Below are 4435 nucleotides of genomic sequence, written 5' to 3'. Positions count from 1 at the left end.
TGTATTATATGCCATGTGTATCTCCCAGTGTATTATAATGCCATGTTTATCTCCCAGTGTATTATAATGCCATGTTTATCTCCCAGTGTATTATAATTCCATGTTTATCTCCCAGTGTATTATAATGCCATGTTTATCTCCCAGTGTATTATAATGACATGTTTATCTCCCAGTGTATTATAATGACATGTTTTCCATGTTTATCTCCCAGTGTATTATAATGCCATGTTTATCTCCCAGTGTATTATAATGCCATGTTTATCTCCCAGTGTATTATAATGCCATGTTTACCTCCCAGTGTATTATAATGCCATGTTTATCTCCCAGTGTATTATAATGCCATGTTTATCTCCCAGTGTATTATAATGCCATGTTTATCTCCCAGTGTATTATATGCCATGTTTATCTCCCAGTGTATTATAATGCCATGTTTATCTCCCAGTGTATTATAATGCCATGTTTATCTCCCAGTGTATTATGCCATGTTTATCTCCCAGTGTATTATAATGGCATGTTTATCTCCCAGTGTATTGTAATGCCATGTTTATCTCCCAGTGTATTATAATGCCATGTTTATCTCCCAGTGTATTATAATGCCATGTTTATCTCCCAGTGTATTATAATGCCATGTTTATCTCCCAGTGTATTATATGCCATGTTTATCTCCCAGTGTATTATAATGCCATGTTTATCTCCCAGTGTATTATAATGCCATGTTTATCTCCCAGTGTATTATATGCCATGTTTATCTCCCAGTGTATTATAATGCCATGTTTATCTCCCAGTGTATTATAATGCCATGTGTATCTCCCAGTGTATTATAATGCCATGTTTATCTCCCAGTGTATTATAATGCCATGTGTATCTCCCAGTGTATTATAATGCCATGTTTATCTCCCGGTGTATTATAATGCCATGTTTATCTCCCAGTGTATTATAATGCCATGTTTATCTCCCAGTGTATTGTAATGCCATGTTTATCTCCCAGTGTATTATAATGCCATGTTTATCTCCCAGTGTATTATAATGCCATGTTTATCTCCCAGTGTATTATAATGCCATGTTTATCTCCCAGTGTATTATAATGCCATGTTTATCTCCCAGTGTATTATAATGCCATGTTTATCTCCCAGTGTATTATAATGCCATGTTTATCTCCCAGTGTATTATATGCCATGTTTATCTCCCAGTGTATTATAATGCCATGTTTATCTCCCAGTGTATTATAATGCCATGTTTATCTCCCAGTGTATTATGCCATGTTTATCTCCCAGTGTATTATAATGACATGTGAGAGAGAGGGGATCAGATGAAAAGTAACAAGTGTAAACAGTGGTTTAGAGGGTGTGGAGAGAGAGGGGACCAGATGAAAAGTAACAAGTGTAAACAGGGGTTTAGAGGGTGTGGAGAGAGGGGACCAGATGAAAAGTCACAAGTGTAAACAGTGTTTTAGAGGGTGTGGAGAGAGGAGACTAGATGAAAAGTCACAAGTGTAAACAGTGTTTTAGAGGGTGTGGAGAGAGGGGACCAGATGAAAAGTAACAAGTGTAAACAGTGGTTTAGAGGGTGTGGAGAGAGAGGGGACCAGATGAAAAGTCACAAGTGTAAACAGTGTTTTAGAGGGTGTGGAGAGAGGGGACCAGATGAAAAGTAACAAGTGTAAACAGGGGTTTAGAGGGTATGGAGAGAGGGGACCAGATGAAAAGATCAAACTTGGGACACGAGACAGAATACGGAATTCAACAGGAAGTGACTTTATTCTAGGACATGGAACCACCATCTCAATTAGTTAACGTGACAGGAATTTATAGAAACTGGTCAGGCATTTAGCCTACTAATCAAAGATGAACATCCAATTCTCTTCCTCACAAGTAAACATGGAGACTCAGTTAGACCTAGCACCTTTTGTCTTCCGACTCGTTCCACTGCTCAGAGCAGTACGAGGCCAAAACAACATGACACGTTCAAATACCTTTCCATTCGATTTCCAGATCTGGAATCTCTATTTAAAAAACAATACATTCTTCCTCATCAAACAGAAGGACCTACGGTACGTACGCTCTGCCCTTCGACAAGCCCCGCTCTCCATTTCAATCCTTTCTTTAAATACGGTCTCTGTAGTGCTTCCTACATACAGTATAAAACAATCGTCACACTCTCTCTCTCTCTCTTTCGCTCACATGACCAGAAAACAAGTCCAGGAAGAAACCTCATAACAAATTTGAACAATTCAAGGTCAGTCAGCCCAAAAAAAAAAAAAATACCTTTTGAGCGTATAGGATTGTAAGAGATTTGAAGAAGTGCACTGGGTTAGTTTCTGTGTGCTCATTTATAGCCTATACAGACAGGTTATTCTAGTCTCTGCTTGAAATGGCATAGCTGCTATATTTTAAACACCAAATAAACCCATCCATTAAAAAATATATATATTTCGGATAACGTCAATCTAACAAGCCAGGCAACTAAAAGCAACATTCTAAACAATGGTTTTGGTTAGTTGTTAGCTTGTTAGTTGTTAGCTTGTTAGCCATTTCAAAATGACCCGCACATATCTGACAACGTTTTGACTATAACCAACTTTAATTCATCATAACAACTTTATAAAAAATCATCCATCTTCGGTAAAGGAACACTTTAATCCAAATAACAAATGAAAATACTCTGTAAAAGAAATGCATTTGTAGATATAACTGCACAGTTTGTTGGTTAGCTAGCTAGCCACTTTTAGAGGAACAATTCATAGATTTAGATTTTTTTTAAATTAACTGCCAATATGCCAACATTCCATTCAAACAATGCAGCCAATCCACAGCCAGACACTGTCCTGATGACAGGACTTAGACAAGTTGTAAATGAAACAAGTATTGATATTGTATATATATTTTAAAAAAGCTGATATTTATGGTCTGTATCTTAGAGGCTGTTTACACAGAACAATAGCATCTGGGTATAGAATGGTATAAAACATGTAGAAAGTATATGACAATAATTCTCTTAAAAAAACAACGTATGATACATCGCATGCCAAAGTGTAACAGTTAAAGCAGAAACTGCGTCACCTTTTGCCTGTTCTGCCAATGAGCCCCAATTCAACTGGTTCTGGTTCCTCCTTCACCAAAATGGCTGCCATTATCCTCCCATTCTGAAACGATCACGATGTATGACATAAACCCTCCCCCCCCCGCTTCAAAATAGCTGACTTACGGTTGTGAATGTGACAAAAAAATATTTTAAATAATGAATTCTGTCTGAGATTGTGAACTTCTTTAAGCAGTGACAGGGTCAATGTAATGTCGATTTAGCCAAAAGACACTTGTCGCCTTCTAATGGTCTACAGACGTGGCTGGACGGACTATAAACCTGCCTTATGGTCGTCTTGTCAGTTATTCCCCTACAGACGTGTCCGGACGGACTATAAACCTGCTTTATGGTTGTCTTGTCAGTTATTCCCCTACAGACGTGGCTGGACGGACTATAAACCTGCTTTATGGTTGTCTTGTCAGTTATTCCCCTACAGACGTGTCCGGACGGACTATAAACCTGCTTTATGGTTGTCTTGTCAGTTATTCCCCTACAGACGTGTCCGGACGGACTATAAACCTGCTTTATGGTTGTCTTGTCAGTTATTCCCCTACAGACGTGGCTGGACGGACTATAAACCTGCTTTATGGTTGTCTTGTCAGTTATTCCCCTACAGACGTGTCCGGGACGGACTATAAACCTGCCTTATGGTCGTCTTGTCAGTTATTCCCCTACAGACGTGGCTGGACGGACTATAAACCTGCCTTATGGTCGTCTTGTCAGTTATTCCCCTACAGACGTGTCCGGGACGGACTATAAACCTGCCTTATGGTCGTCTTGTCAGTTATTCCCCTACAGACGTGGCTGGACGGACTATAAACCTGCCTTATGGTCGTCTTGTCAGTTATTACCCCACAGACGTGTCCGGACGGACTATAAACCTGCTTTATGGTCGTCTTGTCAGTTATTCCCCTACAGACGTGGCCGGACGGACTATAAACCTGCTTTATGGTTGTCTTGTCAGTTATTCCCCTACAGACGTGGCCGGACGGACTATAAACCTGCTTTATGGTTGTCTTGTCAGTTATTCCCCTACAGACGTGGCCGGACGGACTATAAACCTGCTTTATGGTTGTCTTGTCAGTTATTCACCTACAGACATGTCCGGACGGACTATAAACCTGCTTTATGGTTGTCTTGTCAGTTATTCCCCTACAGACGTGGCCGGACGGACTATAAACCTGCCTTATGGTTGTCTTGTCAGTTATTCCCCTACAGACGTGGCCGGACGGACTATAAACCTGCCTTATGGTTGTCTTGTCAGTTATTCCCCTACAGACGTGTCCGGACGGACTATAAACCTGCCTTGTGGTTGTCTTGTCAGTTATTCCCCTACAGACGTGGCCGGACGGAC

At 40.2% G+C, this 4435-nt stretch overlaps 1 protein-coding gene across 1 annotated transcript in view; it reads right to left on the bottom strand.

The window, feature by feature from the left end:
- Positions 1-1731: 1731 nt before the first annotated feature.
- The window catches only part of LOC120035602 (cytochrome P450 27C1), a 28300-nt gene continuing 25596 nt past the window's right edge, over positions 1732-4435 (bottom strand). The window contains exon 9 of the mRNA XM_038982200.1: positions 1732-4435. This exon is cut by the window's right edge and continues 772 nt beyond it. The gene's annotated coding sequence lies outside the window, so the exon portion shown is untranslated.

Source organism: Salvelinus namaycush, unplaced genomic scaffold, assembly GCF_016432855.1.
Source record: "Salvelinus namaycush isolate Seneca unplaced genomic scaffold, SaNama_1.0 Scaffold1066, whole genome shotgun sequence".
Taxonomy (NCBI): domain Eukaryota; kingdom Metazoa; phylum Chordata; class Actinopteri; order Salmoniformes; family Salmonidae; genus Salvelinus; species Salvelinus namaycush.
Note: the sequence above shows the minus strand (reverse complement) of the source record. Positions and strands in the feature narration are given on the sequence as shown.